Raw genomic sequence first — 22,175 nt, forward strand, 5'->3', positions numbered from 1 at the left:
TGCGCGCGCACATGCGCGTACATTTTTTTTGTGTTTTTGTCTGTGCGTGTGTATGTGTGTGGTCTCACCACATTCCTTCTTGTGCAGTCTTGTTGTTGTTTTTTGTTGGATATTATTAGATATAGACAATGACACTCCACCTCATATTGGCTGACCTGAGAATTCTACATTTGGAGAATCATAACCTAAAATATGATCTGCATTATTTTCATTACATGCACAATGCTTTAGCATTTAAACAGGTAGAGTTGCGACTCTCTGCCATTCCTCTTTGCCTGAATACTAGGCCAGCTAAATGTGTGAAACTGCCTAAGAAGCAAATAAATAAACAAATAAATATATAACAATACTACTCATCACTCATTAGACCCATTATAGAGTACAGCGCCCCGTTTGCTATGTACCTCACAAGACATCTCCAACAACTGGAGAGGCCACAGAAATACCTCACAAAGAGGATTACCGGCCTCAAACAGATACCCTACGCAGACCATCTAAAAAAACTCCAGCTTTACTCCATCGCATATCGCCTACTCAGAGGTGATCTCTGCCTAACATACAAAGCTATGTCAAACCCAGAGCTGTTGTACATGCTCCACTTAAAGAAATTCCAATCCCTCCGAACTACCTACTGCAGGGACCTAAACCTTGTCACCACAATAAACAGAACATGCTGGAGGGATAGATTCCTGTCCCAGAGACTTCCCATACTCTGGAACAGACTACCTATGTATGTCAAACAGAGCTCCTCATTAGCACTCTTCAAGAAAAATCTTGATGATTGGATGGGAAATAGGAAATTCACCCCGGGGATCACTTCTGTGGCTCTGTTCGACAGGGGCACAGGAAAATAATTTTCTTGGGTGGCGAAAGCCAGGGTACCTTTTTGGCTAAGCTTGTATAGGCCCTAGGGCCAATAGCCTAGTACCTACCTATGAACCTATTAAAAATAAAGCTGTTGGCATTAAAACTCTATGTGAATGGAAGCCAGATAATTTACTGTGGTAAGCATGATATACATTTCAAGTGAATAAAGGTTTTGTACAACATATCTAAGAGCACAGATTGTGTATATAAATGGAAACAAATCATATATATACCGATAATATTTTAATAGCCTTTTATCACAAGACAACCTTCTTGTCTTAAATAATTTTCGACTCTGTACTTGTCTATCCAAGAGAAAAAGGGTGGGATCCTTTTGAGATTCTGAAGACCACAATTGTTATCCACAAATTTGTGTGACTAAGTGTGAGTTCAAGAATATGCACTAAATCTGCAGTACCTTGGATTCCTCCACCCCACCCCCTTACTCTGAGCAGCAGGCTTGGGTTTGTATATACAACATACCAGGGGTGCAGGCCAGATACAATGAACACTAAATAACAAGGTATTAAAATACAAACTTGTAAGTAGCTGTACTGACTGTCTGGATTTTATATAATCTGTACAGGTAGTCTTGCTACATGAGAAAGGCTCTGTAATTTGTGGTAATATGGTCTAGTTCGAGAAAATCTGCCTTGATTGCAAGTTAAAGTGAAAGGAATGGTCTAACAGCAGGCAAAAACTGTTCAAATGCAAGAGTGTAATTCCTTTTTTTCTGTGAATGTTCGATATTATAACATTCAATCTTTGTAGATTTCGATGTTATAATATAGACCCAAGCCATACTGAATGACTTTTACAACCATAAACATAGCTTCTTCTGTAGTCTAGGAGTTACTGAGTGCTCTTCTGTTCAGATTCTTCCTCTCTTCAGGTTCCAGGTGGTAAAGTTAGTACAAAAGAGGGCTAGATAGCTTTGTGCATGGCTAGATAAAGGGCTGGAAGCTGGAAGGGATCAGGTGGAAGGACAGTTAACCAATCTCTTTAGAGAGGTGGTGGTGCCATAGGGCCCAGGGTGTGGTTTGATAATGTAAGAGGCTTATGTAATCAGTATGGGAATGGGCTGTCAATCAAACTGAGAAGCTAGAGTTTAGCCACCTTTTCTCAGTCTTAGCACCATAAAAGAAAGCATTAAATATGTTGTTTGTAATCATCCCTTCACCAGATACTTACTCCTCTTAGACTGGGATAAAGAATACAGGAGGAGGCATTAGAAAACAGCTCTCTTAACAAGGCGGTTCCACAGCTGAAGAAGTATCTCTTCTGTATGTCATTTTTTTGTCTCTTACTACTGTTGCAAGAAGGCCAGTCAGCTGAGTCAGTTTCAATAAAATCTGATGTGCAGTAATGCTAAAAGTAACTTAGCGAATGGAATCTTCATACAATATGCAGATCTCTCAAAATACAACTGCTTTAACCAGCTAAATGAGCTTGCAATTCCTCAAAATAGATAGTACAACTTGTTCAGCAAATTAAGTTGTGAAGGAAGCAGAACCTTAGCTTAAGTGCGGTACAGTTCAACTAATGCTGGTATCCTTGAATGATTAGTCATTACATTTTTTGAATGCTGAATAAGAAATAGTTACCATAAAACAAATAAACGTTATATCATGCTATATCTGTCATTTACCTAAGGTTTTATTGTGACTAACAGCACCCATCCTAAGTAAACTTCAAATTTAATTGAAAAAATGTTGCATGCATTTTGCAGTTATTCTAAAATGTAATGCACTATATTGATAGTATTTCATTCATTTATTTGTTTTCTGATTCCTGCTTTATCATATTCCCAGATGTAAGGGAGAAATGTCTGCCCTAACTGGCAGTTAGCATAGGGTATAGAACCAGACCTTGTTGGCCACAACATATATACACATTCACACACTGTACTCCTCAGTGCACATTTCTTAAATGTGTCCATTTCTTCTTCCATTTTTGGTGGTATTTCCTGGTGAAATATACACTGTTAAGTCATCCACAAAATGTAGACAAGCTAAATAAGGTCGATTTATAGAAATTAAGCTCTAACCATAGCCCAGCCTATTAAGCAAACAGTTCAATGGGTTAAAAGCAAGACAAAACAGCAGTGGTAACAAAGAATCATTATGGAATATCCCCCTTTAAACTTTCGATCCCTAGCATAATAATTTCCCCTTTGACATGGCTCGGCTGCAAAGTGGTTTGTCATTGTTTCATGGTCACGGTTATGTAGTTGATCGATGCAGGCTGTATCTTAGACGCCTGTAAGCATTCCTTTATTTGTTTCATGGTCACTGTTATGTAATTGATCGATGCAGGCTGTATCTTAGACGCCTGTAAGCATTCCTTTATTTGTTTCATGGTCACTGTTATGTAATTGATTGATGCAGGCTGTATCTTAGACGCCTGTAAGCATTCCTTTATTTGTTTCATGGTCACTGTTATGTAATTGATCGATGCAGGCTGTATCTTAGACATCTGTAAGCATTCCTTTATCCATAAATGTGGGATGTTATCAGATGCTTTTTTGTACTCTATCTGAGCTATACTTATTTTTTCTCCTTTGTACTACTCTCTACTGTGGCTTTATTTAGAAAAAATGATCCTTTGCTCCATATGGCTTTCTTTTGTTACCTTTTGTTCTATTGCCTTAATTCATTTTTTTCCTAAATGACTATAAACTGTGTCTGCATCAATTCCAGTATAAAATGTGTATATTGTTGGAAGGTAAATAATTGGTGTCTAGTTTTTAGGATAGTTTGTAGGTTCACTCATTAGGATGAGAATTGTTTTCCTGTTATTAATCAGGCTGGTACTTGTTCAGGATGCACATTTTAAGCAATTCTTACTCAAGGCTAAATTTTTGTGTAAAAATGTTAATACTTTTACCCAGCAGTAAGGCACTGTAGCTGGGTCTGGGTTTTCCATCTAGGAGCTTTTCTTAATGTTGTCTCAATTTCGGTGGCCATTATTTCATCCTATTTCATATTTTCTACATTAGAGTTTCTTTAATTCTTCTATCCATTCACGTGTTTGTTAGGTTCAAAAGGGTCTCCATAAATGCTTCTGCAAAATGCATCTATTAATCATTTTTTTGGTGTTGCTTCTATTGCTTTTACTTTGTATCCCAGTTTGTTATAAAACCTTTTGGGACATCAATGAATTGCTTATGTATTACTTTTCCTTTATATTTATCTACATACCTAACATATTTTTGACTGTACTGATATTTTTTTAGTTTATTATTTGCAATAATGTAAGATAAATTATCATATTATATTATACACTATTGCATGGTGTGGCAGCCACGGTGGTGCAGTGGTTAGTGTTGTCACCTCACAGCAAGAGGTTCTCTGGTTTGATTCTCAGCTGGGGTGACTTCTGTTTGGAGTCTGCATGTCCTCCATGTGGTCATGTGGGTTTCCTCCAGGTACTCCAGTTTCTCCCACACTCCAAAGACATACATCAGGTGGATTGGACACTCTAAATTGGCCCTAGGAGTTTGTATATGTGTGAGTGAGTAGTAGGGATGAACAACCGTGGCAGGGATAGCCACCCAGCAGTGTATACCTTGGCTTAAGATGAATGTCGCTGTTGAAGTGACACCCCGACCTGACCCCATGTGTAAAAATGGGAAAAGGGGTTGAGGATAGATGGAATAGTGTATGGTAAATCCTGGTCTATTTTAATACTCTGTGTTGCTTTTGCCATATATATCTTTTTAAGTATGTTTGATATTCTGTTCCCTTTTCTATATTCTTGTAACAGTGACACTTGTCACAGTTGCTTTATAATTTTCTCTAGTCATTGCTTCCATGATGGCATTTTACTTATCATAAGTTCATACGTTTTCACAAGTTATTACAGTGTTGAGATCCAAGAACACACTAACTCATCACATTTAATGTCAAATATTTTATCCCCCATTCGATAATCAAAATTATTTTTAAAACTCCCAATGTTAGAGGATAATCTAATATCAATAGGTATAAAGTTTCAAAGCCTTGGCATAATTTCTGTTATACAATGACTTCTTAGTTGTGTTCTGCAATACGAAATGACAAATTAATATTATCATGTCTATGAGTTCTAGTATTATTAGAAATTAAAATATTATAAATAACTTGTAGTAATTCATCCTGGTAAATTCTATATGCCCAAATAGCTTTTCCCCTAGTATATCTGTAATGGAGTGAATATACATTTAGAATTCAACATCTTTTATAATAGGATAGATATTGCACAGTGAGTATCCCTCTGGTAAATTTTCTCTGAACAGATTCCTGTAGAGCGAACTGATTCCTGTTATACAAACAAAATGTTTTATGTACAGTTTATAATGATATAATAAATTTCCTTCATTCTGTTAAGATCAAGATTTAAGCATAAAACCCGTAAGTGTTAAGGTATTCTTCCTAATGCTTGTAACATGAGAAAAAATTAGAAGTCCCTCCAAACTATTCTGTTCATGTTGCAGAAGAGATTTACATTCCTAGACCAAGTATTTCTGATGACATTTCATTTGCCTGAAGTGCAGTAAAGCCATCATTAATACGTCAGACAATATCTTGTATGACAGACATAGGTCACCTCTTAGCAGTCTGTAGGATATCGAGTATAGTGATAGGGCTTTGAATTGGTCCAGGTATGACATGTTGTTTAGGACTTGGATCCTTTTAGTAAGGTATCTCTGAGGGCATTCCAGTTGTTGCATGCATCTGGACAGATGCATGCTAAAGGGTGCATTATATTCAATGACTAGCATACATCCCTACATCTAGATGCAGTCTCTTTGTTTATAAGCTGCACAATATAGAAGGACAACAACTGACACATGTTTGTCGAAAGTTATGTCACTGTACGCACACGTTTCTAAATCTGAACAAATGGGAAAACTCTTAAGGGCGTATTATCAGTGTGGTAGTTCCCTGGAGTACATGACTTCCCAAAGGATACAATAATGCATTGTTTGGCATTTAGTTTCAGTCCATGATTTTACCACCAGTTATTTATTTGGGACAAACCTTCCCACAGAATGGCTAAGTCATCAGTATACTTAGATTGCCAAAACTGTTTATTAATAGGACTGGTGGATAGTACTAAGTTAAATACAATCAGGCCAAGCAGAGAGCCCTGGGAAACTCCAGACAAAACAGGAGAAGTTTTAGAATGAGATCCTTTATCAGATACACACTAAGATAGTCCAGACAACCAGCTAAGAACCCAGTTAATCAAAATGGGTTATAGTGATAGTTCTGCAGAGTTATAACAATAGCTCTATTAAAGATAGTATCAAAAGCTTTGGCTAAATCAATATGAATTACACCAATCACTGTGGCATTATCAAGTTCCCAAGTAGCTTGATCATAAAACTTCAGCAAATTGGTATGTGTAGAGCTCCCTGGAAAAAAAATCATGTCGATGCCCACTATGATTGTTAGGATATAAAGACATTTAGTAGTACCCTTTCAAAACCTTTCCATGAAACAGATGTTAAGCTTATAAGACTATAATTGCTTAAAGTGTTCATCCACCTTTTTATAGACTGGAGTTATTATTGATTTTTTTCTAAAGCAAGGATACAGTTATGTAATAGTATGTTAAATATCAAACACAGTACTACTAAAAATTTTATTTTAGAGAATAGATCAGCATAGTCACTATATTATCTGTTCCAACGGAGGTTTTGTTATGTATGTGTACATCAAGCTTTATAAATAAGATCTTTACCTAATAATAGACAAGTTACATTTGTAACAAATGCTAATGATAAGACAGTGTGGCATTCAGTAAATTCAGAGATTCAGAAAATAACTTAATGAACTCATCCATAATGATAATATTTGAATCTAATATAATATTACTATTTATTAATAGAGATGAAATAGAAGTGGAATTGGAAGTAACTAAGTTAATGCATTAATGAAAATGTTTTTATTAACAGATGAAAGATGAATTTCATATGTTAATTTCTTCCTTTTTAGCAAACTTTTGCATTTTTGGTAATCAATTCCATCTCGATTTTAAGTTAGGGTTTATTTTTTTTTTCCTATATTTATATAATAGACTTCTTTTCCTTTCATATAATTTGTACAATTCATTATCCCACCAATAAGAAAGTTTTCCACAGGGCTTGAGTGAAGTCTGGCATCACACTTGTGACCCAGAGGGTGATAGGACTAACAAGAAAAAGAGTATAAAGGATTAGTCCAGATAAAATCACTTTAGCTAGCAGAAATAGGAGACTGTCTCTCTGATACCCTCCCTGTGAGAGGAATAAAGACACTTTGTTGAAGTTTCCGTAGTTTATTCAGTTAAGTAGGTAGATGGATGACTGTTCTCATTCTTATACATTACATTCAATAGGTCAGTTATGTAGTTACAGACAATGGTGAGAAAACAAGGAACCAATCTCAAAGCTTACAGATTAGTCCCTTTCTTGAATATTCCTGAAAGACCTGTGAGGGTTTACTAGCTCAGCAGCCTGTGGAATGTCATTCTTAGCTAAAAGGTTTTATTTTTATTTTTAACTTCTAACAAACAAAACATAACAACATGCTATGAGCTATAACTATAGAATTATATTTAAGAAAACACTTTCGCCAGAGCTTCATCAGGTCCATCTAATAGAGAAATTTACATGTTGATGATTGACTATGCCTGATTTTATGAGGCCATCACCAGACTTTATTAGTCTGTTTTGTAACACATGTAAAATGAGAGGTTGTGTCTGTTATCAGTGAGTACATATTTCACTATCCTAGTCACAATAGATGTGGATTCACTTTATACAGCGCTTACATACTGCTACTGTATTCAAACTGTAACAGAGGTATATGATAAAGACAGGAATGGATTACCAGGAGGGACAGAAATTCTAGGAAGATTATTAGTCTGTATGTTCAACAACAAGTTTTATAAGCAGACTACTGGATCAGCTATGGGGATGGCCATGGCCCCAAGCCTGGCCAATGTGGCTCTGAGAAGACGGGAGAAGGAAGCTGTGTATCAAAGCTATTTTGTATCAATGAAATGCTATCTCCATTTCATCAATGACATATTTATCATCTGGGAGGGGGATGAAGCCATACGAGTCTATATTATAACATCGAATCTTACAAAGATCGAATATTATAATATCAAACCTGTAATGTCGAACGCTGAAAACAGCGAAGGTGCAGGACACCGAATTCTTTCCCAGGGAAAGAATTTGGTGGGCCATTGCTGTGGCTTTGCTGTTTTCAGCATTCGATATGTTGGAGCGTTACGGGTCGGGTTCAGGTAAGTGTGCGATTGTGTGTAGGTTAGAGTTAGGGGGTGGGTTAGGTGAGTTAGGGTTAGGGAGTGGGTCAGGTAAGTGTGCAGTTGTGTGGACGTTAGTGTTAGGGCACGGGTCAGGTAAGTGTGTGATTGTGCGTAGGTTAGGGTTAGTGGGCGGGTTAGGTGAGTTAGGGAGCGGGTCAGATAAGTGTGTGGTTGTGTGTACGTTAGGGTTTGGGGCGGATTAGGTGAGTTAGGGTTAGGCCGCGGTTGAGGTGAGTGTGCGATAGTGACGGACCTTAAGGTTAGGGTCGGGTTAGGGTAAGCGGATAGCTAGTAGTGTATGTAAAGTTTAGTTTAGGTTCAGGTGTAGGATTTTAAGTGTATGTGTGTTGATTGCTGTTTTTTGTGTGTTTGTGATGTGTGTGTTTCCCGGAATAGCAATTTTTTTCCCTGGGAAAAAAATCGCTATTCTGACTGTTCAATGTTTGTGGATTTCGATGTTTAGGGTTCGATATTATAACATTCAATCTTTGTAGATTTCGATGTTATAATATAGACCCAAGCCATACTGAATGACTTTTACAACCATAAACATAGCTTCTTCTGTAGTCTAGGAGTTACTGAGTGCTCTTCTGTTCAGATTCTTCCTCTCTTCAGGTTCCAGGTGGTAAAGTTAGTACAAAAGAGGGCTAGATAGCTTTGTGCATGGCTAGATAAAGGGCTGGAAGCTGGATGGGATCAGGTGGAAGGACAGTTAACCAATCTCTTTAGAGAGGTGGTGGTGCCATAGGGCCCAGGGTGTGGTTAGATAATGTAAGAGGCTTATGTAATCAGTATGGGAATGGGCTGTCAATCAAACTGAGAAGCTAGAGTTTAGCCACCTTTTCTCAGTCTTAGCACCATAAAGGAAAGCCCAAGTCCCAAATCAGTAGTATAAAAAGCACATTTCAAATAACTGAAATTTGCTTTCTAAGTTTGTGCACATCATGAGGTAAAAAAAAAATTTCAAATCCATGCCAGTTAATTTTTAGATTCAGAGGTCATAAAGCAAAACAAAAAAATAATAATAGTGTGGCTTGTGTTCCATGTCACTAGTTCACCAGCTAAACCATGCTGATATAGATGCAGTGATTTACAAATGTAATTACTTGATTGACTTCTTCATATTAACAGCAGCAACTGGGGTTAATTAATAGTTTATGTCTGAATCCTGGGATAGGTGTTTTAGCTGTATGATTTATGCTTTAGTTTCCTGAATGCAAGCACACTTTTAATGGAAATGCTAGAGTTTAGATTAGGGTGGTGGTAGGCGTCCAGCCTGATCTGCCAGCTTAACTCAATTTTTTCAAGAATCACATTTTTGTTTCCTTTGAGTGGACCTATAACGAGCTTGTCCAGGATGGGCAATCTGGGAATAGGAGAATTCACCAATGCATGTTGAGAGGAACGTAGAACATCTGGTGAAGGATGGGTTTCCATAAATCACATATGCAGTGCCAAACATTTGTCAATGAAATAAAATCCCAGAATTTTTGCCAGAGTTTCAGAATAGTCATTTTGGTACCCCAGATTTGAAGTATATCATTGTGATTATAGAAATCTATGTCAGTGGAATATTTGATGTTAGTGTGTTACATCACCAACTATACAATAAATCTACAGTAAAAGTGTTACAGTTCATGAGGGTAGTCTCTATGAATGGCATGATGAAATTCTGGGTCCAAAATATCAACAATTAGAAGCATTATAAGGAAATACTGTCCACATTAAATGCAGATTCATAATTTTTTTTGTTGTTTTTGCTTTTTTAAGCAAATTCATAATGTTGACAGTTATCTGTAGTCCTTGAAATATACTTCTAGAATATCCTAAGGTGCTATATCACAGATTCCATTACAGTCATCACACAGTTGTGTCCTGAAAGCAGTTTTATGGTTAGTGCACAAAGTTACATTCAGTACAGAACTCTGCAATGAAAAGACTTATGTTTTTAAGATCGACCTTGTAAATAACACGGTGAAGAGTTACAAAGTGTAAACTGAAAATACTTTTAAGAAGTTTTTCATGCAGGATTCTATCTTACAAAGTTGAATTGTTTTCAGCAATATTCTCAGTGTTGTTTTGCTTTCCCACCACAAGATGATTTTGAAAATAAAGCTGCTGTCACTGTTCAAAACAACAGTCCAGAGTGACAAGTTGTACCATGTAGAAAGCATTAAAATGACAAATGGTTTTGATATATTAGGAAAGAGCATATTTCTACATTCCCTCTTAATACTTTCCCAAAGGAAACTATTGTGCTGTATCACAACTGTGTTAGTATGATATAAAATAAAGTACTCAACTAAAATTCTGCAAAACATACTTTTTATTTTAGCAATAATGTGAAAGTAAGCAATTTATATTCGTTACTGGTGTAGCTTGTGTTCCAAAATCATATTTTCAGTGGAGAATGCATACCTTTGGGTGTCTGAAAAGCTGGCAATGTTATTGAAAATCAGAGTGCTATTACCTTTTAGGATTTAATTACACAGATGTCCTATGATTTATTAAATGAAGTCCTACAGATGGCATTTTAAAAATGAAGACACAAGACATTAAAGGACAGCTAAGTTATGGCCTTTTGTTTTACTCCACATTCAAAAACAAAGAACTGTTTTTTTTTCAGAATGATATATTATGATTGCTGGACTTATTTCAGTTCAGGCCTATCTTCCAAGAAGTGAAGAACAAGTTTTTATGATACTCAGCAGCCAAGAGATGCTTACTGTGAAGTATCACTTTGTAACCTTTGTCAGGAGAGAGTGTTGTGAATAATAACTAATGAATTTGAAGTATTACAAGTCCTAATAGTAAATCTGATTTTGGTGTGGATCTGTATTGTGCAAGTCATGATAACGGACTTTGCTAGAAAAGAACAATTCCACTATAAAAGCCATTGGGAAGAATGTTCTTTATTTTACATTGAGGCATTGGTGAATGTGTTACCTACTAATATCCTAAAGTCATAACTTAGAAATAAAGCATTAACTACTTTGGGAGTAGATGAAAACTTTGTAGGATATAACTGCGCAAATAAGTTTAAATTTTGAGGCAAGGAGGTAAACTGCTACTCATCTACTTACTTTATCTATCTATCTATCTATCTACCTATCTATCTATCTATATATCTATCTATCTATCTATCTATCTATCTTTCTGTCTATTTATATGTCTGTCTATTGACCTACATAACAGTTTACACATCTGGGTATCTAACCAAGTAAGCAATCACATGATCTTCAACAATGACTAAAGTCAAAGATAAAGTACAAAAGCAAAACAACACACATACTTTCCATTGTAACAGACTGTGTATGCAAAGCAATATCAAAAACAGTTTTGGATATCCTAAACAAAAACATAACTAAAAGGAAGAGTGAAGACAAAACAACTCGAATATCAATGCCAAGAAGGGTGAAAATTAAAGTATTTATCTCAAACTGGATTGTGAACAGAATAGCACACACAGTTACAAAGAGGGATTAGGAAAGGAGTATGGAAGAAGTATTATCTGATGCTACTGGTGTTAATAGTAATGATAATGAAAAATTACTAGAGGAATAGATGATAGAACAAAGAGGAATTAGGAAAGGAGTATGGAAGAAGTATTATCTGATGCTACTGGTATTAATAGTAATGATAATGAAAAATTACTAGAGGAATAGATGATAGAACAAAGAGGAATTAGGAAAGGAGTATGGAAGAAGTATTATGTGATGCTACTGGTATTAATAGTAATGATAATGAAAAATTACTAGAGGAATAGATGATAGAACAAAGAGGAATTAGGAAAGGAGTATGGAAGAAGTATTATCTGATGCTACTGGTATTAATAGTAATGATAATGAAAAATTACTAGAGGAATAGATGATAGAACAAAGAGGAATTAGGAAAGGAGTATGGAAGAAGTATTATCTGATGCTACTGGTATTAATAGTAATGATAATGAAAAATTACTAGAGGAATAGATGACAGAACTAATGCAAAGTGATGGACAGTCATAAGACAGTACAGGACTGAGGTGAAAGAAAGGTTGCATGCAGAGTTAGCAGCTGTTGCTATTGCAATAATTTGATAAAAACTCAGATGTGTCAAGGAGACATTGTGGAACTATGGATCTATGCTCAGTTATATATCAATTCAGGGATAGCATTTTTCATTTTTTTATATTTCCTACTAAGCAATGTTAAGGGTTCATTCATGGAATCAGTGCCCTAAACAATATTCCCATAATGAGGGCCAAAGCAAAACATAATATGCAAAAGGATTTAGTTTTTGTAAAAAGAAAACAAGACAAACATATGTTTCTAGTCATTACAGATTTAGTCATTGAAAAGTTAAAACAGAATAATTATACAAATATATTTAATTATGATAAGTAATAAATACAAGCGTATAGTACAGCACCCACTCCTCTTTAACAAAACAGGTGATTGGATACTATGGCCTTATAGAATTTTTAGATGTCTAAGCACTGACATGACGTGAGAGTTTTTTAATTGTTCAAATAAAAAACAAAAGTCGGGCTTCTGACAAGACCATTGTAATTATTAATTTCAGTTGCCCTACGGAAATCTAAAGATCTGTAATAATTTGTTCACATCTAGCTCTGCAGATAAGGCATCTAATATGCATATGTCATTTCTACAGCAAGTTTTCTCTCTCTACAATAATACTACTAACAGCAATGCTTGTTCATAAAAAAAGAAAATCTGCTTTAATATGTGCAATTGGCTGTCAATGATACAGCGTCATTGTATCTGGCTCATTCTCCTTCCTGCTCCATTAAAATACAGCCTCAAATCCAAACAACAGATACAGCTAAAGGTGATACATTTTAGGCTGTGGCTTTGTCAGTAAGAACCCATTTCAAGAAAAAGAGCAGCTAATTCCTTTTCAAAACAATTATCTAGACCAAGAACCTGCAGCAGTCCTGGGTTTGTTCCCAACAGCATTCATTTGCCTACTACGTGACTGACTAAATTACTCAACCAGTGATTGTATTTCCAGTGGGCTTAACGTGTTAACAGATGTACTTATTACTAAGTAAATTTCACACATGAACATTTTGTTCATTATATGTGTCATAACTTTTGGAGCATGTTTAACCTTGAGTTATCTATATTTTAAATTATAGATAATTGGTAAACTTGTTGTATATGTTTTAGTCAAACTGAGATATTCAGAAACCCAGGAGCCAGACATTATTTATTTATGTATTTATCTACGTATTTGTTTATTTATTTATTTATCCTTTGTTTACCAGGTCAGTCCCACTGAATGAGTGAAACTGATTCATTTACTAAAATTTTATCTATGTTCTTTAACACTATTTGGCAAAAAGTTATATTTTTCTTAGGAATGCTAGATAAATGAAGTGTAATACAATAACTGGTTGCAGCTGATGCTGGGTTTCTAACTGCTATTGATGTGGACACTCTTTATGAAAAAGTACAATAGGAAATCTTATGCAAATGCTTTAAATTTCATAGTCAGTATTTGCATGGATGATTTTTTTCATTTCTTTGAAATAAGCAAATGTAAAATTATATTTTTTCATTGAGAATGACTTCTGCCTGTAGCTTACAGTGCATCAGTAGCAGTCTTTAATGTTGTAAAGTAAGTGGAGTCTGAGTGATATAAAACTTCATTGAAACTATTTCTGTGGTGTAAGAAGAGACCATAGCCTATGTATTTTTTCTGTAAAATTCATTTCTGAAGGCAACAAAAAGTCATTTTTTTTCTTAGACACAGTGATAAAATAATAAAAAGCATTTGAGGTATACTTTAATGAATACAATGCATCAAATATTTACTATCACAAAACTCAAAAATATTTCATATTTTGTTTTTTCAGCCAAAAGCGCTTATAGTAAATCATTTGTTATTTGTCCATACCACATCCCTGCCACTAAGATTGGTGGTTGGCATAATGGTTAAGGTGCTTATCTCACAAACATAATGTGCAGAGTTTGATTCTCACTTTTGAAGCAAAATTGATTAGGTTTAAAAGGGCCTACATAGCAACTAGCCTAGTACTTACCTATTAGTATCAGATCCTATGAGAGAACAAAATACACACACACACACAATGATACAGATTAAAACAGCATGGCATGCTTGCCAAATATAAATATACACACACACACACACACACACACACACATATATATATATATATATATATATATATATATATATATATATATATATATATAGGTTCCGGATGTTTGCTCGAATGAGCAAACGTCCGAAACCCAAACGGCCGGGCATACTTACGCAAAATTTTCTCATAAGTATGCCTGTTGCCAAGGCTGTACTATGGTGTGGGTAAGGGAAAATTCCCTTTTCTCCACTGTAGTGCGGTCTTGGAGGGAGAATATTAAAGTAGGGGTGTGCAGGGGGGCTAAGCCCCTCTGCTAAAATGTTAATGTAGTGTTGGTTTTTTTTTTTTTTGTAACACGCTTTAACGAAAGCGCTATTTTGATAAAAGTGATTTCGTTAAAGTGTATTCGGTTGTTATGGATTCGGACGTTTGCTTATTTGAGCAAACGTCCTAGATCTATATATATATATATATATATATATATATATATATATATATATATATATATATAAAGAGAGAGATGTAAATATAGATACACTATATACATATATACACACACGATTGTATCTGTCAGTTTTTAATGGTAATAAATATCGTTGCACAAAAGATAAAAATAGACAACAAAATTAACTAATATTAGAAACACAATCACAGATCTGCAATCACTGAAAAAGTTAAGCAAACATTTTCCTTTTCTAGTCACTAAAAAAAGTTAAAACCTAAGAGGACCCTCAGCATACTTTATCTGAATAGTGGTACTGCTAGGGAAAAGATTTGTTGAAGGGTACTTTGAAGGGTTGAGATAAGGGGCAGTGTCAAGGTTAGCACATGAGTAAGGTGGGCAGACTTGTGGAGGCAAAGTTAAAAAAATGGCCCATGCACACAGTATCAGTGCACATACAAGCAGAAACTGGGGGCACAAATATGGAAAAAAACAGGGTTGTTAGTCCATTTGGAACAAAACAAAATCCAGATAGAATGAAAAGTAGTATATCTTGGCTTCATTACATGCAACTATTTTTCTTTGCACCATTTCGGTGTCTCACAGCCTTCCAACTGGCAGGTTGTAGTTGGTGGCAGGCCACAACTAGGCCAGCTCTGCAACAAACTTACTTTAAGAGACATAGCACTCCAGATTGTGCTGGCCGCAACATACCTCCATTGTCTTCCTCTTTTCTTTTCCTTAGATGAAGAGTTGACTTACTGATTCCAGCTTTCCATGCTATTTCCTTTTACACAGCCATAACTGGCAATCAGGGACCCTTGTTAACTAACTAATATAAGTTGTTACCTAGCTACCTCTTTGTGAAAATGTTCTCACACTACATATTGCAAAACACAATTTAGAGATACATTAATGCATTATCCATTTTCCAGGACTAACATACTACTATACATATCTATCTATTTATATATCTGTAGGGGGAATTCAATAAAGTCTATACGTATTAATTTTCCATGTAGGCATAGTGGCATGGAGCTTACACAGAAATAAGTAGCCGTGCAATCCAGTAAACGGAGCTGAGGGGTGTGCATAAATGTGCGAACACAGAAGTATCCATGGCATGCAAATCACCTCATAAGTAGATGAACTGCATGAAAATGAGGGTGCTGGAGTGATTCGGCAAGCAGACAGGCAGTCCTGCAGACCCCATGTTGGTGTCCAAAGTGTACATGGAAAATTTTGTGTACAAGAAATGAAAAAGTGAACAGGGGCTGTAAAAGCCCATTTAGAAGGTTAGAAATAGCATAGCAGACACAGATATGTGCAACACTATGCCCTGTGTGTCCAAAATGTAATGGAAAATAATTTAAAATATATTTTTTTTGTAATAACCATGTTATGTTTACGTGGGGTGCAGCAGCGTGCAAACATGTCATTATGCAAAAAAAAATATTTAAAAGTGGAAAAAAGAAAAATAATAAATATATGACAATAATGCATTATAGGGCCTTGCACAGAGTATGTACAATGGTAGATTTCTGTGGTTGTTAAGGAGGCAGGCCCTGGAATAGTGTAGTATCCTGGTTGTGTGCACGGATCTGTATGCAAATGAGTTGGGGTTACTGAATAGCAAAAATGGGTTTCAGTGCCCACAGATAAAATCCATGTAGTCTCAGAACCATGTTGGTGTCCACAGGAGAGCTAGCTGACATCAAAAGGGGGTGTGTCACTATCTCTTTATGCACATTGGAGTTCAGCAGCACTCATTTCCATGACGCACCACTGAGCTGAACGGGGGGGGGATGTCCAGTACTGCTAAGCTTTGTTTAGCGTCGGGGCGCATGTTATAGCTGGTTTGAGTGTGTTTGCATGGCGCATAACTGTGCTGAGCGTGCCCATCCATGTGGGTGTGTCTAGACTGCTGAGCATTGTTTATATCTGCAGAGCAGGTTTGAGCACCGTGCCACAGTGCTTAGCAGGGAAGGCAGTTAAAAAAAAGAAAATTGCCTGGGAAAGCCAGTAATGTATAAATTACTTTTGATCCCTGTTCCACTTAAACTGGGCCATTCAAACCCCTCAGTGATGTACTTGGCAGGTGGAATGCATCATAGTTAGCCAGTCACACAGACTGCATCTGCAGCAGAGCATTATAAAGTATGCATACACCTTGCAATATGATGTTTCCCCATACTCTGCGCCATTGGAGTACAGACTTGGGAATTTTAACTGACAGAATGCTAGGGGCTGCTACTGCTCTGCTACATCTGTATGTGCTAGATGCTGAGGTCAGTGCTGTTGCTGCTGCTGACAATAGGCCTAGACTCAGAAGGAGACGCATCAGCATCCAGGGAACTCCACCAGTTCCTGGGTACCATGCAAACACATGCCAGTGAGTACATTTATTTACCCCACACCCCTGAGGAAAGGGTCAGTAGTATGCATATCTTCTACCATGTGGCACACTACCCTGAGGTACTGGGTGCCATAGATTGCACTCATGCACACATTAAAGCACCACCCGGTGAGGAGGGTAGAGTATATGTCAACCTCAAGGGGTATTACTCCATCAACTGCCAGGTCGTGTGCAATGCTTAGGACATTATCATGAATGTGTGTGCTGACAGCCCTAGCAATTATCATGACTCACATATCTGGCACACATCACAGCTGTACCAGATGTTTGCCAGTGGGGACATCCCATACGGCAATCTACTGGGGGATGTTGGCTGCACACTGGAACCATGGATGATGACAACCATCAGAAATATGCACACACACCTACCGAAAAATGCCATAATGAGGCACACGCACAAACTAGGAATATCATAGAGCATGTGTTTGGGCTGCTCAAGTCACAGTTCCGGTGCCTTGATATATCCATTGGAGCCCTGCAGTAGTCTCCAGCCACATTTGCACAATTGTTCACAGTATGTGCTATGCTACACAATATGATCCTTTGGAAACAGTTGCGGTAGGATCACCCCAGGGGAGGGACAGACACCCCCTCACCAGTGCCTAGATCCCCACAGCCATACCCACAGGGGGACTCAGAGGAGGAACCCCCTGAGGCTGTCCCTGTAGGCAGACATAGGCATGCCCAGTATGCCCTGGCCTTGGCAAAGAGGCAATGCATAGCACATGCACTGAAAACCTAGGGTCCTAGTGGCTGACACCTTACTCTGACTTGCATACATAGTAAAAAGAGTGCTAGCCAGACCACTCTACCTGTACCTTACCATGTATTGGCTGCATACTGCATGCATCAGACAGTGTCAACCCTGAAACACAGGTCTCTCAACCACTGCATTCACAAGGTATGTTACTCTCCTTTACAACAAATGTATGGGGTACTAGACTATGATAGCATATGTATGGACCTGCTGCATGTATGCAAGGGAAAAGAGTGTGCTACTGGGCTACTTGCAGAGAACTAACAGTTACTTTTGACAACAGGTACTCTGTCCAATACTGAGTGCCCCATAATATGCATTAGGCCACCCACTGCAGTATGCAAGGGAAATGCCAAATAGCGGGGTCATAGGACAGATGCAGGACTGTCAATGCCAGAGTCCCCTACCCCCAAAACATCAGTCGTATGGTAGGAGTCCCACAGACTATCAATACACCACAATCTGTTACTGCAAGAAAGCAGGACAAAGCCAGAGACAATGGGGTGACAGAGGGCAAAACCTACAGACATTATACCTGCTCTGAGTAACCTAGAAGGTGGCTAGTATAACAGCAGGTTGAAACAGGTCAGATTAGCAGCAGTATGCAAAGGCCATCACAATACTGTGTCAGTACTTACAACAACTCAGTGGGCTCCATTTAGTAGTATATTATCAGAAAAACATAACTGCATGAGGAACAAAGCACACATAAGGGGCGGAATGCTGGACATCCTGCAAAAACTTGTACAGTGAGAGGTGTGAAGACTGTCACCCTGTGTGTCGTGTTACATCATGTAGCCCAGTTGCATCATACCTACAACCACTTAGAGCAGGAAATCTGGACAAATTCATGAACAGTAGTGGGACAGATGCCCAAATATAAGGAGAAGGATTAACTACTGGCTAGATAAATGTTGAAATTTCAGAGAATAACAGGTTGTGCATTAGCATGAGTTTCCCGATGTGTATGGAGTCAGTAACTCAAATATCTGTCATCATTTCCTAATGTCAGTCTAGAATGATTTGTCACATTTGTACCGGAAAATCACAATGCTATGTAAAACATGCCATAAATATGGTGCAAAACTCTGTACATTCTATTACAATCTGTACAGTTGATAGGTATGATTCATATATTACATTCAGCACACAACCAGGGAATCCCTTGGACAAAATATCAGGGAAGTGCTGACCTGCTGAGTCAGGTGCAGCAGCCAATTGGCTGCAGCACACAAAGTCCCAAACTGGAGTACAGGTTGGTCTGGCCTGGAGTCACCTTGTAAGTACTGACAGTCACACTGGACATGCTCTTACACATAACTAACTTGAGCCCATGTCTGATGCCTCATCTACCTAAAGAACTGTTATGTGAAAATATGTCTGTGCATACAGACACCTATGTATACGTATCTCTGTCTCTCCTTATCCCCCTCACACATGACTACCCTATCTATCTGTATGTGGCACTCACACACACACACACACATGTATATATATATATATATATATATATATATATATATATATATATATATATATATATATATATATATATATAGCTAACCTATATATGTATATATATATATATATATATATATATATATATATATATATGTGTGTGTTAGCTATATATATATATATATATATATATATATATATATATATATATATATATATGTATATAGAGCTACATAAGTGTGTAGAGTAATTTAGACCCTCCACATATATCTGTATAACCCAGTTACATAACACACACACACACACACACACACACACACACACACACACACACACATACACACATCTACAGTTGACATCCCTGCTATATATATATATATATATATATATATATATATATATATATATGTGTGTGTGTATGTGTGTGTGTGTGGGGGGGGGGTGTACGAATGTCCTCACTTACACTCAGAATGCTGGGGTTATCTGCACCTACACACACAACAGTAGTCTGATGGTAACAGACCAAGGCCGCATAACGACATAATCCACCCAACCACAGAACCCTGTGCCTATGAAATGTCTCCCTGTAGACAGACAATGGTGAGCAGGTGGTATAATGTGCAATGGTTTCAATGCAGGACTTGGACAGGCCATATTGTCACTGGCCAATTGTCCACCTAGCAAACTGCAACCAGCCAGAAATGGCAATACTGGTAACTGCACACACATAGCAGGGCTATTAACAGGTACCCCACTGCTAGGACACTAGATACAATAATAGCATAAAGCAGGTTCACTCTGCAGGCCACACATGCTGTGTGATATAAGGCCACTTTGCCTAGTCCACAAGTACTGTGGCTGCAACCACATGTACAACAAATTTAACTGGTGGTGTGTGCAATAAATCCTGTGAGCTATAGTGTGTAATAGTAAGTAAGTTGGGGTAGTAATATCACATCAACCACTGTGTGTGTGTGTAGATATTTCTCTTACAGCAATACAGACATGCCCATCTGTGCAATGGTTAATCATTTTATGGCCCTGTGACTAGCATCCTCCTCAGCACTGGCCTCCCTGTCAACACCTACTGATGACATCCACCTTAACAGCACTGGGTGAAAATCTCATAGCAAATAAGTTCTGTGGTACATACGATAAATTCTTAGTGCTATAGTGTACACTATTCAATAGGTAGGAGTTCTAATCTCATAACAGGCAACAGTGTGTGTTTGTGTGTGTGTGTGTGTGTGTGTGTGTGTGTGTGTGTGTGTGTGTGTGTGTGTGTGTGTGTGTGTGTGTGTGTGCGCGCGCACGTGTGTGTGTGTGTGTGTGTGTGTGTGTGTGTGTATGTGTGTGTGTGTGTGTGTGTGTGTGTGTGTGTGTAAATATATCCTCTTGCAGCATTGTACACATGCCTGTATTGCCTATCTCTGTGCAATGCTAATACATTTTAAGTCCTTGTGACTACCTGGCAGCCTCCTCATTGGCCTCCTTTACAAGGCCTGCTGATGTCATCCACCTTAACAACACTAGCTGATGATCTAATAACAGATAAGCTCCATAGCACATGCGATAAGTACTTTGTGCTAGTGTATACGTATAGATAGGAAGGGGCTCTAATCTCAATAAAGCAATATGTGTGTGTGTGTGTGTGTGTGTGTGTTTGTGTGTGTGTGTGTGTGTGTGTGTGTGTGTGTGTGTGTGTGTGTGTGTGTGTGTGTGTGTGTACAAATATATTCCCATACAGCAGTACACATATGGGTGTGCATCATGCTTTTTACTGCCCTGTGACTTGCTGCTGGCTCTAAATAGCCCACATTTACCTAAGCATAAATACTATCCACCACTACCTAGATTTGTATGTACAGAATACCCAAGTGACACGTATCAAGGGTAGCAGGCCTTGTCACAGGGTATGCATACATGCTACGCTGACTGCCCCCATTGTCCATGACACACTGTTCTACACATATGTACCTAGATAACCACGCATGTATACAGCTGTACCTTGCTGATGTCATATTTCTGCTGTGCTGCCATGTCATGCTGTGCCACTGTATTGCCGCCAAGACTCTATATATTAGCCACGCAGACCCCTGCAACAGAAACACACACAGTTCTGTGAGACACCTGTCCTTCTGCAACACTGCTGCCAGTGTAACATCATGCAGAAAAGATACACAAACTGTGATGTGTACTCATGACACATATCAGCATACAGCACCTGTCAATGCCCACAACACTTGGCATGGCATAACTGTAACACACTACAAAACTACATGTAAAGTAATATAGTCACCCTCTGAATCAGACATATATTTGCATGTCCCTGCATGGATGGCATGGATAACAGGGATGTGGCACAGGTATCATCCCATACACAGGGTGTGGCGTGGGGGTTCCAGAGGCATAGGCTGTGCCGAACAGTTGACAGCATGTGTGTGAAAGGGGTGGTGGTTAGCTGGGCCATGGAGAGGTGCCATGTGTGTCTGTTGGTGACCTGCATGTGACAGTGATGTTTGAGTGACGGCATGTACACAGTCAAGCCCAGTCCTAGCCCTACACATGTGTATGTTGGATAACTGTGGACCGTACATGGCAGAGTGGACAGTTCACCATCTCTGGTCATGAACACGAGAATTGTCTCTGCCAGGAGTAACACTGGCACCATCATGCCCAAGGTCAGATGTGGTGCTAGTAGCTGATCATGACTGGTGTCTGCTGGGCCTGTGTCCCTCCAGGACCACCCAGGACCACATGCCCATTGCCTCCCATATCATGGTGTGGACAGCACACTCCCTTCTGTAGTGCTGGAGGTACTGCCACT

Source organism: Protopterus annectens, chromosome 2.part0, assembly GCF_019279795.1.
Source record: "Protopterus annectens isolate FY-2018-M chromosome 2.part0, PAN1.0, whole genome shotgun sequence".
Taxonomy (NCBI): domain Eukaryota; kingdom Metazoa; phylum Chordata; order Ceratodontiformes; family Protopteridae; genus Protopterus; species Protopterus annectens.